Source organism: Notamacropus eugenii, chromosome 1 (assembly GCF_028372415.1).
Source record: "Notamacropus eugenii isolate mMacEug1 chromosome 1, mMacEug1.pri_v2, whole genome shotgun sequence".
NCBI classification, from domain to species: Eukaryota; Metazoa; Chordata; class Mammalia; order Diprotodontia; family Macropodidae; genus Notamacropus; species Notamacropus eugenii.
The window spans coordinates 701,385,791-701,400,452 of record NC_092872.1 but is presented as its reverse complement, the minus strand read 5'-3'; the positions used below and the strand labels follow the sequence as shown (position 1 = coordinate 701,400,452).

The following is a 14,662-nucleotide window of genomic DNA, read 5'->3' as shown; positions in this document are numbered from 1 at the left end:
CCCCACCTCCACCCCGACCCAGACCCCCAGCTCCCTTTCCTCTAGGCTCAGGGAAACAGTCAGATCTTTCCCACCTGGAGCTTCCTCCCGCTAGAAAACGAATAGGCCTGGAACCTCTCAGCCTGGTCGGACCGCTTCCTCATCCCATCCTCCTACCCCACCCCCACCTCTGTCGGAATCCTGAGACGAGTTTTAACGCGGGTACCTAGGAATGGTCTCTCCAGAGGTGATGATTTATTCATAAGTATCATTATCAGAGTCATTTGAATCAAATGTGAGAGTGATGAAATATAAATAATAATTTTCATTTTTAGAACACTCCGGCAAATCCCATCCCCTCTCAGCGACAGCTTCTGGAAATGAGGAGGCAGTGCGGTGTAACTGGCCTTTCTTTAAGTGAGTTGTCCCTGAGTTCGAGTCCCGACCCTGACCACTTGTAACCATAAGCCAATTACTGAGCCTCGATTTCTTTTCCCGTAAAATGGGGAGAAATAACACTTGCAATCTTAGTAGTATGACCTGTTGATGTAGACTACATTTCTTCCTTCCTCTCTTCTTCCTCTCTCCCTTCTCTATCCTCTCTTCTCTGCTAAAAGGAGGCTAGGGATTGATTATCTGAAATCGAAACCCGTGTGCTAGACCCAGACTTGTATGACTTAGCAGCATGGGAGAACTAATGAATGTCGATTTCCTCTTCTGTAAAATGGGGCTATTAATGTTTGCAACATCTGGGGTATACTGATGTACGGGGAAACGCATTGAAGCAAGAAGGCGCTGTTGAAGTTTGAGCTGTCCCGGTTAATAAGATGAGAGTTCTATTAGCTGGTGTCCTAGTGTCCTTCTAACTCTACCATTCCCATATATATTTGAGGTGTCCCCGTTAATAAGATGAGAGTTCTATTAGCTGGTGTCCTAGTGTCCTTCTAACTGTAGCATTCCCATATATATTTGAGCTGTAAGGGTGCGAATTGGGAGTAATTTACACAAGGCAGTGGAACTGTCCCTCCCCCCCCCAAAAAAAGCTAAAACCCCACAATCTCAGCGCTTCTTTCCCCTCTCTCCAGTGAGATTAATTGATCTAATCAAGTTGAGACTGCGGAGCGTTAATTGCTGTAAACATTTTCGGATGAAAACGATCAGAGGCCAATTACTCCATCAATAGCGCAGCCGGCTGAATCGTGGCTCTGTGCGCCTCTAATTATTAGCTGCTGTATTGAGGAAACCGCAAACCACCCCGCTTGCTCTGGGCCTGGGGGCTTTGAAGCTGTGGCAAAAGGCGGGCTAGACTCTGGGCCCCAGAGGAGAGGGATTGCTGCCTCAAATACCCGGAGCAAGGGGAGCCAGAGCCGGACGAGGGGAGGACTTAGAGAGCCCAAGTACGCTAGATTACGTTGGGAGTGACTGAAACCAAAAGAGGGCACCTGGAGGCTATGGATGTCATCAATTAATCCTGCCCCCAATCATTCCAATTTATTTCTCATCCATTTATTTAGGCCCTTTATTTAAGCCCCTGTAGTATCCGTCGAATAGATTTTGCCATTCTTTAAACTAGAAAGACTTGGGCCGTCATTTGATCCGATCATCTCATTTTATAAGAGGAAGAAACTGAATTCCACAGTTCCACAGAGAAGTGACTCACTCAAGGTCTCACAGCGAGGTAGAGGCAAAATCGAGGAGCAGCATACTGGTTTCGATTCCAGATAATGGGAGCAGGGAAGGAGAAAGAGACAGCAAGACAGAGACAGAGAGACACGGAGAGACAGAGAGAGCCAGAGAAAGACAAAGAGACAGAGACCAAGAGACCAAAAAGAGACAAAGACAGAGACAGAGAATGGAAAAGGGACAAAAGGAAGAAAAGGGAAGGAAGAAAGGTAGTCCAAGTTAATGAGTTCAGTGACCAAGGAGATAAGCCAGGTTAAGCAAGGGTTGATCAACTTGTCTCTTGAGTCTTTTTGCCTCTGACACTTCCTTCCGAGTCTTGGGTTGGAAAAACATTTCAGCCTTTTCTGTTCTTCTAAAAGAAATCGGTCTTTAGAAGGAGAAAATCAGAGCATCAGAGAATGTCAAAGTTAGAGGGTACCTTAGGATATAGGAAAGCAGAGCCGAAAGAGACCTATGAAATGCAGGTTAGAGCTAATAAAGACCTTGGAACAGAATGTGGGTGAGTGGGTGGAAGGTGTCTTAGAATATAGAATACCGAACAGCAAATGTGACATTTAATATTGAACTTTGAATGTAAGCTTCTTGTGGGCAAGGGTTTATTTTTCCTTTCCTCCCTTTCCTCCTCAGAGCCTCGAACAGTGCTTGGCACATAGTAGGTGCTTAAGGTTTATTGAATTAAGTTCAACACAGAATGTCAGAAGGGACCTTAGAATCATCACCAATTGATATTTATATAGCGCTCCAAGGTTTGCAAAAACTTTGCATAGAGTATGTCATTTGAGTCTTGCAAGAACCCTATGAGATAGATACGACAGGTTCTTAAGAAATTGTAATTGAGTTTATTCTTTAAATCAAAGGTTTTATTTTCTAAAAAAAAAAAAAGATGATAGAGAAACATTTTTGGGGTAGAAGAGAGAGACACTTAAAATGTTTGCGTCACTTGTTACTATAGGTATTATTAACCACCTTTTACAGATACAAAAACTGAGGCGCAGAGAGGGTAAATTATTGTTCCCTGTCACCCAGCTTTTGTTGTTATTTCATCGTTTTAAGTCGTGTTTGACTATTCTTGACCCCATTCGGGTTTTCCTTGGCAAAAATACTGGAGGGGGTTGCTATTTCTTTCTCCAGCTCCTTTTACAGATGAGGAAACTGAGGAAAACAAGGTTAAATGACTTGCCCAGGGTCACACGGTTACTAAATGTCTGAGGTCTGATTTGATTTCAGGTCTTCCTAATCCCAGACCCGGCACGAAGTATCAGGGACAGAATTTCGGCTGTTCTGCTTTTCACAGCGTAATACAGTTGAAAGGGGCCGTAGACTGTATCCAGTCCAGCTTTCTAAATTTAAGGGTAGAGGGAGCTGAGGTCGAGCGAGAGGACTGAGTTGGCTAAAATCACACAAGTTAGTGTCAGAGACTGAACTACATCGCCAGTTTCTTTCTCTTTCCTAATCTAGTGCTTTTTTTCCACATCGGAAAGAGACTCCGAGAGGAAAGAAGCTGGTTTACGAATTAATGGAAAACATTTGGCGACAAATGGCCTTTTTACAAACGTGGCGAGATTTAGAGTCCCTGCAAAAAAGATGCGTTTGGGAAAGCAAGAAAGGAAGTCTTCTTGATGGCTGAGGTTTGTTGGGTGGGGGTGAGGGTGGTGGGGGGGGCGGTGTTGCTGGGACCTGGAATAGATTCAAATATAATAAAAACTGCCCATGTTGCCGTATTTATGATAGAAGTGACGCAGCCTTATAAACTCGCTCCGTTATCCATAAACAGTCGTGCAAACAAACTTGTTGGGTGACTTGTTTGGATTGGCGCGCAGCTAAGGTTCAGGCACGGGGTTATTATTGTTGATGCTGCCTGTGCACCTACCGCACTGCAACTGGATTGGAGAGGAAATCTCTGTGATTTCTCTGTTACAGCTTTCCCCGGCGTAGTTCAGGCGGTCGAGCGGGGACCCCACTCGCCTGATCCCAGTGGCCTGGCCTCCCAGCTGGGCTCTGGGTCAAATCCGTTTCTTGACAGCTGCCCCCAAGGTATTGAACTTTCCCAAAGGTTAATTAGTCATTTATTGCTCTGTCAGCGAGACTGGGGCCTCTAGAGTCTCCATCTCAGCCTAACTTGATGGTTGCAAAGCTTTGGTCTAGGCTATTGGTGGACTAGGCATTTTTTGGCACAAGGCTGAAGGAGCACATAGCCCGAGGGGTACCTTCGCTCCTGAGCCCACCTTCCGGCTTAGTCTGCTTCTCAAAGGAGGCTGAAAATCGAGCCGATACTTAGGACAGGGCTGTCCCTTATGGATGGGAGGGAGGAGGTTACTGCCCCACTCCCCCCAAATCACCCCTTCCTTACAGCTTTAAAATCTCTCTCTCATCCATGATCTCATTTTATTCCGGGAAAGGGATTATTATATCATTTTTCAGATGAGGAACTAGATTCTAAGAAGTTAAGGTATGTATTTGCCCAACGGCCATATGCGTGTAAGTGATAAATCGGAATCCTCTCTGAACACTGTCCCCACACTTTCCACCCAGTTTAAGACTCCTCCCTCCTTGAGGTGTGGAAATCCTAAAATGAATATCAAAGGCAACTGAAAGGGAAATTTGGCCAGAAGGCATTTGTGTGAAAGAAGGTAATGAATGGTCCCATCTCTGTGGCTGAGGGGTTTATCTCGAGTGTTGGTGCTTTAGAAAAACAAGATTTAACTTCAGGACACTAACATTAGAGGCTCTTAGAGTTGGCAGGGATCTCAGCGATCTTCGAGTCCATTTACCTTATTTTACAGATAAGGAAACTGAGGCCTGCAAAAGTTTAAAACGTGTTCGTGGTCACACGCGTAGTAAAATAAAAGCCAAACTATGAATCTGAGTCTTTTACATTTTATAGCCAGGACCGACCATGAGATTATATGTTATGGTCTGGACACTGCCTCTATTAATAGAACTTAAACTTATCTCATACAGTGGCTTGCACATAGTAGGTGTTTATTAATGCTTGTTAAGTTAACTGAATATATTCTCGGTTTCCTTCCTTCCTTCCTTCCTTCCTTCCTTCCTTCCTTCCTTCCTTCCTTCCTTCCTTCTTTCCTTCCTTCCTTCCTCCCTCCCTCCCTCTCTCTCTCTGTCTCTGTCTCTCTCTGTCTCTGTCTCTCTGTCTGTCTATCTCTCTGTCTGTCTCTCTCTCTCTTTCCTTGCTGCATCTCCCAGGAGCAGGAGCCCCGAAGCTCTGCAAACCGGGCTTATTCACTTTACTTTGTCCTCCTCCTTTCACAGAATTCCAGAATCTTAGAGTTGGAAGGGAGAGACCTCAGAGGTCATTGGGATCACCCAACTCCAACCTAAACAGGAATTCCCCTTTTGACAGTATTGACAAATGGCCATTCAGCCACCCCTGGAAGATTTCATGTAGACTCTCTCAGCCTTGGTTTGCTCATCTGTAAAATGGAGATAATAATGAAGCCCATTTTGCATGGTTGTTGTGAGGATCAAATGAGATAATATATGTAAAGGGTTTTGCAAACCTAAAAGTCTATATAAATGCTAATTACTGTAATGCTAGTTACTGTTTCCAGTAAGGGAAAATCTACAACTATGTGTGTGGGTGTGTGTATGTGTGTAATTATAACAACTATATGTGTGTATATATGTATGTGTATACACACACACACACACACACACACACACAGAACTAGGTGGCACAGTGGAGCAATTACCAGACCTGGAGTCAGGAAGACTCATCTTCCTAAGTTCAAATCTGGCCTCAGACACTTACTAACTGTGTGACCCTGGGCAAGTCACTTAACCCTGTTTGCCTCAGTTTCCTCACCTGTAAAAGGAGCTGGAGTAGGAAATGGCAAACCACTCCAATACCTTTGCCAAGAAAACCTCACATGGGGTCATGGAGAGTCAGACATGACTAAAAATGACTGAACAACAATATGTATACATATATAATACACATTTACATATATTCCTCTTTGTGAAAGAGGTGTTACTATTATTCCCATTTTATAGACATGGAAATTGAGACAGAGAGAGGTTAAATGACTGTCCAGGGTTGCACAGCCAGAATGTGGCTGAGGACTTCCTGACCTCAATTCTAGTGCTCTATCTACTTTGCCACCTAACTGCCTTAGCCCTTCTCTCTGAACCTTTCACTTTAATCAAATGTATGTGTTCATGTGTGTGTGTGTGTGTGAACATAGAAATATATACATATATGCACATGCATTAATTTTTCTCTACATAAATTCTAAATCTACATCTTAGCACCTTCCACCCATTGCTTCTAATTCTATCCTTTTAGGGCAAGTGTTACAAGAACAATGTCTTTCCTGTCTCAGAGCTTCTAATGCTCAGAGTCTATGACCATTGTCCCATCCCCATTCTTACTGACCAAGTCTTCTTTAGCTTAGACACCACCAGTTCTTTCAACAAGTCCTCACAAAGCTTTGATCTTATCCTTATCTCCTTGTCAAAATATGCTCCAGTTTGACACTGGAAATGAACAGCATCTGGAAATAGGGTCTGACTAGGGCAGAAGACAGCAGGGACTCTCATGTCCTATGTCCCAGAGTTGTCTTATCCTAGCTTGCGGCTATTTTAGCTTTCTTTCCCCATCCCAGTTGAGACTGATTGACGAATAGTCACCTTCCTGATACCATGGAGGCTGTATCTATGCAGTTTTTTTTTTAACTTTTTAGAAAATAAACCAGCAGCCAAGATCAGCTTCAACACAGATACTTACTCTACAGACAAGGTGACCTCTCGTCAGTTGTACCTGAGTCTAGACATTGTCAAACTGTAATTGTTTGCCTGAGTAATGTTGTGAAGCATCCCAAATTCTGTCCTATGAGTCATTTTTGGTCCTAACTTGGTTAAATGAAGCAGTCCTGGACTGAGTTAGAAGAGCTGCGTAGGAGGTTGGAGCACTGGTCACTCTAGGCATGACCCTGGATTCATTTTCACTGAGTAAAATGAGGAAGTTAGACTAGGTGACCTTTAGAGTTCCTTATAGCTCTGGCATTCTGTATTCTAGAGCCTTCCAACTCCTCTTATGAGTCCTCAGTCCACTTACAGAAGAATGGAGTATTTAGAGCCATTTAAGATCCAAGGGCAAACACATCGATTGACGTTCCATTGAAGTGAAAGGTGGGAACAGCAGTGATAAGGCATGAGATGAACAAGTAGAGTGCTGGACTTGGGGTCAGGAAGCTGTCAACCAAATTCTGGCTGTGCAACCCTGGGCAAGTCATCTAACATCTCTTAGCCTCGATTTCCTCATCTATAAAATGGGGATAAAGTAACGCCTCTCTCACAAAGTTGTAAGGATAAAATGAAGGTGTTTTTGCAAGCCTTAAAGCATTTTATGAACATTGTTATCATTATATCTGAATACACAAAGATTCTAAGATTTTGTCAGAGTAGGGGGGAATTATCAACTAAGATGGAGACTCTTCTCTGGGGTAGTAACTAAATACTGGGGAATTGTCAGAGGCACAGAGAGATCGTGACATTCTCAGAGTTATATAACTAGATCCTGTCAGAGGCTGGATTTAAATTTACATCTTTTCTACTCCAACCTTAACACTCTATTCACTATAACCCTATTGATAAAAGGATAAACATTGAATAAGTCTTTTAAAATAAATAACACAACCCTTAAAATTCATACTAGGGAGTTGGTGGAAATTGTCACTAAAGACAAGGCTGGAGGGGCCAAACCAGCTTCCTGTCTCTCTTTGTGTCCTTCTGTCTCTATCTTTGTGCTTGTATCTCGGTTACTCTTTCTCTGTTTTTGTCTCTGTTTCTGTCTTTCTGTTTCTGTCTCCATCTTTCTGTCTCTGACTCTCTCTGTCTTTCTGCTTATGTCTTGGTTTCTCTTTCCCTGCTTTTATCTTTCTGTCTCTGTCTCTGTCTGCCTCTGTCTGTCTCTGTCTCTTTCTCTGTGTCTCTATTTCTGTCTCTCTCTGTCTCTATCCTCCCACTCCCATCCCATCCTCTTCCCTTTGAGAAGGGACTAGATGCAGAAGAATCCAGAACAGGATAAGCAGGTCTAAAGAAAGGTCAAAAGTTCTTGGCTAAGTGATTAACCAGAGCTGCTTAGGTACCAAAAATCATCTACCACCCACCAAAGCCAGCCTGAGACCCACTATGACTCACCCAACCCATGAAGTTTCATTTTGGAAAATGAAGACCCTGTCATTCAAAGACAGCCGCTTAAGCCTTGCATCCAGAAGTCTAGGTCTGGCCCTTTCCCAAGAATATGTTACTTTTTGGTGAAAATCTCTGCTCTTGAACTCAGGGCTTTTGCAGTGCAATAAATAATCCGTGTCATTAGAAAGAGCAGTAGATTTTGAGTCTGGCCTCCACCACCTAATAGCCTTGTGTTTCTGGATGTAAACTTTATCTCTGCGATTGTCTGTTTCAGTCAGTTTCCTCGTACACAAAATGAGGAGAATAATACACTCCCAACTTGACTTCATTGTCCTGAGGATTAAAGGGGATAAATGCATGTGGAAGCCTTGTAAGTGCTATATAAATATTATTATTCCTTCCCAGGATGGCTAGAAGGCCAGAGGAAATTTCAGAAAGATATTAACTCACAAGAGTAACTTCTATTATACTAAAGCAGTAGGAAAACAGAAAATTGTCAGTGGCTTCTCATTGCCTACTGGATAAAGGGTAAAAAGCACAGTCCCAGTAGACTATCAACCCCTGGTGGGCAGTATGTTTTTTCATCCCACCTCTTTACATTATCACAGGTTAGCCCTCAAGCTTGAAATTTCCTCCTTCCTTATTTCTGTCTCCTGGTTTCCTTCAAGTCCTAACTAAAATCCCATTCTCTACAAGAAGCCTTTTCTGATTTGCCTTAATGCTAGGGATTTCTCTCTACTGATTATCTCCCATTTGCCCTGTATCAATTTCATTTGTAAATAGTTGTTTTCATGTAGTTTCTCCCACTAAACTGTGAGCCCTTTGAGAGCAAGGACTATCTTCTGCCGTTTTTTGAATCCCCAGTACTGAGAAAATGCCTGGCAAATAGTAGGTACTTAATAAATGCCTGTTGATTTCACTTTTTTAGACCTAGTGCCTGTATTAATAAATGCTTTATGGATTCACTAGATCCTGACCTTCAATGTCTTACATAATCCTCCTTCCAAATTGTCTGCCCATCCTTAGCTCATACTATTTCTCATCACTTAAGTATATGGGGCGTGGAATCAGAAGGGAGTCCAGTTCAAATCCATTTTCATTTTATAAATAAGGAAAGGGAGATGGGGTTCGAGATAGTCAAGATCACAAGGGGGAAGTGTGTGTGTGTGTGTGTGTGTGTGTGTGTGTGTGTGTGTGACAGAGCTGGGTTTGGAATCTGATTCTTTTATATGAGGGCTCTTTTGCTTTACTATCACCAGACCCCTGCCCTGCCAAACTGGTGGAACCTTTTACTTCTTTCCTAGATCAACCCTTGCTAAGCCTTTGCTCTCTCAGAGTGCAGGATAACTCTAATCAGTTCCTCAAATCCCTTCTCCCTCCTCCTATGAAGTTGTTGAAAACTGTGTCTTGAAGGTCCAGTTTCTCTAGGAACCTTAGACCCTCCCTCCTAAATCAAGTTGTTTTCCCCTCTGAGATTTCCCTAGAGCACATACATTAGGTTTCTTCTCTTGAACTTAAAGAACAAGGACTGGGTGGTAATTCTCTTTGTGTTCCCAGAACCTAACCTTAGACCTCGCACTCTTCCCAAGTGTTTGTTGAATTTAATTGAGGAAAAATAATCCTTCTAAGGTAGAAAATACAGAATTGGCTGGTCTATGGAAACTAGATGTAGCTGGGAATTCCCTCCCTCTGCTCTCATTCCAACACAGAATCCCAGAATCATAAGGACTTTACAAGGCTTTTAATCCAATCTCTATCAGAACACGATACAATATATTCAGTTTTAGGGAAACTCTTTCTCATTTTTGGGAAAGGCAGTCCGTTTTATTTATTTATTTTGGACAGATCTAATTGTTAGGAAGTTTTTCCTTGTATTGAGACAGAAACCACCCCTCTGCAAATTCCCCCCAAGGTACTTAGTTTTTCGATCCTTGTTCAGCGCCTCCAGTTACCCAATGTATTCGCCGCATCCCTGAAATCAGGCATGAACAGTTTCTTTGGAAGATTCTTTGTTTCCGCCCTGGGTGGGCGTCCAGAATTCTGGCGCCACCAGCAATCCCGGGATTGGAAACTTACTTGGGAGGTTAGGGGGTGGGGGGAGTAGAGGGCTGCAGCTGAGAACCAGCCACAGTCTAAGGCTTGACCTTCGAACAGCTTGCTCAGTCTTTGCGCCACGTCCTTGAGCCTACTGCTCCAGGAGTCAATCGGCTGCGCGTTGGATGTTGCCCAGGGGGCCGAGATCTGACCTTATTCTCTTCCTTGGAATGAAGAAATGGGTGGTTGACCGGATCGGAGAGTCCAGGGTGGATTATGGCCGGATGGAGGAATCTGGAGAGAAACTAAAAGCTACTTCCAAATGCTCCAAGCCCCTAGCCTTCTCGTCCCGTCACCCCTTCAGCGACTCTTGGCTAAAAGCCGATTGTCCCTTCTCCAGGGCATCATTCCACGAGGGCTCTCGGGCCCCTGGTTTACGTTTTCCTTTATTCTTGACATTTAAATTTTAAGGTACTCAGTCACACCTGGGGATGCCCATTCTGCGGCTACACGACCTCCGTAGTTTGCTCTGTTGCATACGAGCAATCTAGCTTTGACTCCTCGGTCAAAGAAAGGGGCTTAGGGCAGAGCAAGTGTAGACGGTCTGGGGACGCCTGCAATTAGAGGTGAAATGAAACTGCAGAAACAGCTCTATCTTGGAGTCAAAAACTTCTGAGTCTAAATCCTGACTCGGTCATCTTCTAGGATTGTGACAATCAGCAAGTCCCTTCATCTTCCCGGCCTCAGTTTCCTCTTCTGTCAAACGAGGGGGAATGTTCTCTAAGGTCCCTTCTAGTTCTAATGAGTCTGGGTCTTTGCATGGACAAATTTACTGTGTTCAGTAAAACGTCTAATCTCTAGTAATGAACAATAATGGGAATACGATAATGATGTGAATAATTAAGAGATATTTCATTGCCTTTCCCCGACCCCCAGCTAAAGTCACCTCTCTGACCTTGTCTCCTAATCTGTAAAATTGGAGGGGACTGGTTGATTTCTAAGGACCCTTCTAGTTCCAAGAGGTAGGCGTCTTGGGACCCAGTCAGATTCCTGGCTCGAGTGCGTGCTACCCGTGTGGCTTTGGGCAAGTGACTGGAACCCCCAGAGTCTCCATTTCGGAATTTGTCAGTAGTCCTAGGCCAACTGAAGGCAGCACCCTGGCCTCAGGGAACAAAACGTTGGTTCCTTTTTCCTCTCAACCTCCAGCCCTTTCTTCTTGGATAGAAAATATCTTTTAAATCGATGGATGTTCATTTCTGGAAAGAAAGCCACATTTCCTGTGTTTATACTGTAAGAAGAGGCCGTCCTCTGAAGGGGAAAAGCTTCAAGTTGGAAGGCTTGGGTTCAAATCGCAGCTCCCACAACCCTAAGGAAAGTCCCTGTGATCCCAGTGAGCCTCAGTTTCATTATTTGTAAAAGAAGTATAAAATATTTGCATTATCTGCTGAGCAGCAGCATTAGATAAATGGTAGAGGATAAAAGAATCTGTGTTAGGCTTAAAGCAACATAAAAATCAACCAATTTTGTGAATAATAAGTCAGAAATGTGAGTAATGAGCATCAGGTAGAATGAAACAAAATTGAAAAACTCCTAAATTCGGACCAATGAAAACTCTTTCAGGCCCCAGGCTCCTAGTGCTGTGAGATTGCTTTTCATAATTGACCTGAGCTCTGGGGAGGATGGGGTCAGAGGGGAAAAAAAAGACCCGGTCCTATTTTCAGAATCCGATTGTGCACTCACTAAACTCCATCAGCTTCAGAGTGGTTTGGATTCCTTCCGTTCCCAATGACCTGCCTCTGACCCCTGTTCTTTCCTGGCCTGGCTCACTCTGTCCGGGGAAAGTGTGCATGTGTATGTGTATGTGGGGAAGGTAAGGAAGTAGGAAGCTAGCTCCCCACCTTACCAACCTCAGAAAGCCCAGGACAGGAGCCCCTCCCCCAAAAGGAAGGAGTTATAGGTTTAAAGCTCCCTCCTCCCATCCTCAGTCACGCTGGAAATGGACTCCCTAGAAATGGAAGCAGCTGGAAGGGGAAATGGGGAGTGGGGGGCTAGGTTATAGAATCAGAAAATCTAGAGCTGACTGAAATGTGAGAGGTCATCTAGGCCTAGATGAATTTTTGTAATGGACGCTGAGGGGTCTGGAGAAGGAGGCCTTCTTAAAACTGTATTTTTAAATGCACAAAACAAGATCTGTAGGATTATAAAGGAAAATATAAATGGAATTTGCCCCTCCCCCTCCAAATTCACAGACTTCCAAAATCTATCTGTAACTATGGGCCCATTTTAAGAACTGAGATAAGACCAAAAATCCCCTTCCCTCTCCATCTGTCTCCCCACCCTCTCTTCCTTTCCCTCTCCCTTCCTCCCCCCTCTCCTTTTTTTCCATCCCTACTCTCTGTGTCTCTCTGTCTCTCTTCTCCCTTTCTCTGTCTCTGTTTCCACTCTCTCCTTCCCTCTTTTACCCTCTGTCTCATTGTCTGCTTCTCTCTTTCCCTCCTTTCTGTCTCTCTCCATCTTTCCTTTCTGTCTCTGTCTCTCACCTCTCCCTCCCTCCTTCTCTGTCTGTGTCTCTGTCTCCCCTGTTTCTCCTCACAACCCCCTGTGCATGAATTTTATTCTTTGGATGTCTAGGTAGCTAGCTGGGGTTCCTGTGGAAAACCAAAACGAAGATAAGGGTGTAGACAAGATCTGCCTGCCTTGCCTGGGTCTCTGGGTCTAAGCCTCTGTGTGTTGCCATCCACAGCTGTGTGTGTGTGCTGACCTTGTGTGTGAGCCTGGGGTAGTCAATCTAAAACCCTACTCTGTTTCCCATATGACTTGTCCTCCACTTCTGTGCTGGGTAAGGAAAATGGCAGGGGGGAAATGGTGCTGGACAGACAGATGCAGTTTGTCAAAGAGGTCAGCTGTGCAGCTGACATTCACCAGCATGAGTCTGGGGATGGGGGCTCTGGGCCTGGCTCTGTTACTAACTTGATGTCATCTTGGTCAAGGCACAATCTTTGGGTCCAAATTATCTCATTCTGTTCAACAGATAAATGTTAAGGAACCATAAAGGTAAAGAAGACAGTTTTGGTTCTGAAGTAACTTGCAATAGTATACAGTTGGACTAAATGGTCATTTAAATCCCTTCCCATGTTTTGTGGTTCTAAGAAAATATATAAATGATATGTGTATGTATATATATATATATATAATATACACACACAATGCGCATACATATATACATATATGCACATATACACATATATCATTCTTTTGGAGGGAAGGTTCAAGGAAGGAAGTAGGGTGAAAGTGACAAGGACTATAAAGAAAATTCAGGGCTCCATTAACACTCTTCTGGCTTCAAAGCACCCAGGCACTAATCGACTTGGACCGGAAGTGCATTCTGGAGCTGGCTGGAGTAACTCTCAGGAACAGAGTTTTGCCTAAGGCAACTACAATGCAGAGAAAGTGGCATTCATCTAAACTTTTTCTCCAGCCCCCACCCCCACCTCCAACACCTAACATAAAGTCCTGCCTAGAGAAATCATTGAACTAATGAAGGGATGGATACATATTCATCACAGTGATTTGGATGATTCTGGGGAAGGGAGGTGGGGCAGGACTTTCTGAATCTCCAAAGTATACACATTTAATGTGGTAATCCACGATTCTAGACCCCCTCCCACTTCCCTGCCTGCCACCCACAGTCCCCAATCTTGGAGACTGCATGCTTCAATGGAAAGCAAGGTGGATTTGGAATCAGAGGAGATGGAATCCAGTTTAATACTCATGTGATCTCCTCTGGATTTCAATACCTTATCTGTAAAATGAGTGTTGCACCTGATGGCCTCTAATTTAAGTCTCATATTATGATCTTTAAGGTGTACTGGAAAGGATTCCCCGACTTTAGATCTAGAGAGCTTTCTGTCAAGGTCATAAACCAGGGTTCCTAATTAAAAAAAAATCAATAAAATTGGGTTCTTTTGTAATCCTATGTATTTTTATACACTCAAAAACATTATTCTGAGAAATGTTGTCACTAGATTGCTAAAGGGATCCATGACCCCAGCTACCACTACTCCCAAAATAATTAAGAACCCCAATGGAGTCCAACCTTCTCAGGAAAAACTGAGACCCAGAGAAATGACTTCCCCGAGGTCACACAAGTAACCAGTAACAGCTTCCATTGCAGAATCCCAGCATTGCCTTGCGACCTCAGCGCACAGTTCTCTGGACCCATTCCGTTTCCTTCTCTGTAAAATGGGGACAACAACGCTTCGCTTTTCGGGTTTTGAGGATAAAAGAGCTAACGTACCGAGAACACTTCTAGATCTAATGACTTTCTGTTAGCTTGGTCCCGTTCCATGCGGTTCAGAGATTTCTGCTCTTACAGAAAAGCAAACACAGAAGACGGCAGAGGCAGGGGAAGGGTTGCCCCGCACAGAATGTGAGCCGAGGATGGGGTAGAATATGCGCGCGCGCGCACGTGTGAGTCGGCAGCAGCGACAGGCTTCCTGGGCTCCTGGGCAGGGCCTGTTTCCATCAATCAATCGAAAAATCAATCAGTAAATACTTATTAAAGGCCTCCTATGGGCCAGACACTGTACTAAACTCAGGGGATACAAAAAGAGAGTCCTGGCCCTCTGGGAACTCACGAAAACATGTAAAGAAATACACAAGAAAGCTATTTACAGGATAAATAGGAAATAATTAAAAGACAGAAAGCCCTGGATTAAGGGATGAGGAAGGCTTCCGGTAGAAGATGGGATTTTAGTTGGAATTTAGAGAGAAGAGGGAGATGTTTCAGGCGAGGTGAACGGCCAGAGAAAAT

General features: G+C 43.9%; 1 long non-coding RNA gene across 3 annotated transcripts in view; it reads left to right on the top strand.

Moving 5' to 3' along the window:
* LOC140521328 (uncharacterized) overlaps positions 1-14,662 on the top strand; it is a 114,705-nt gene that overhangs the window by 85,087 nt on the left and 14,956 nt on the right. Inside the window, exons 2-3 of one of the 3 annotated variants that reach the window (XR_011972885.1) lie at positions 315-396; positions 3,121-3,290. The exons of 1 other annotated variant lie outside the window; for it this stretch is intronic. This is a non-coding gene — a long non-coding RNA (uncharacterized lncRNA). The remainder of the gene's footprint in view (positions 1-314; positions 397-3,120; positions 3,291-14,662) is intronic. One more of the 3 variants, XR_011972883.1, reaches the window with a different exon arrangement.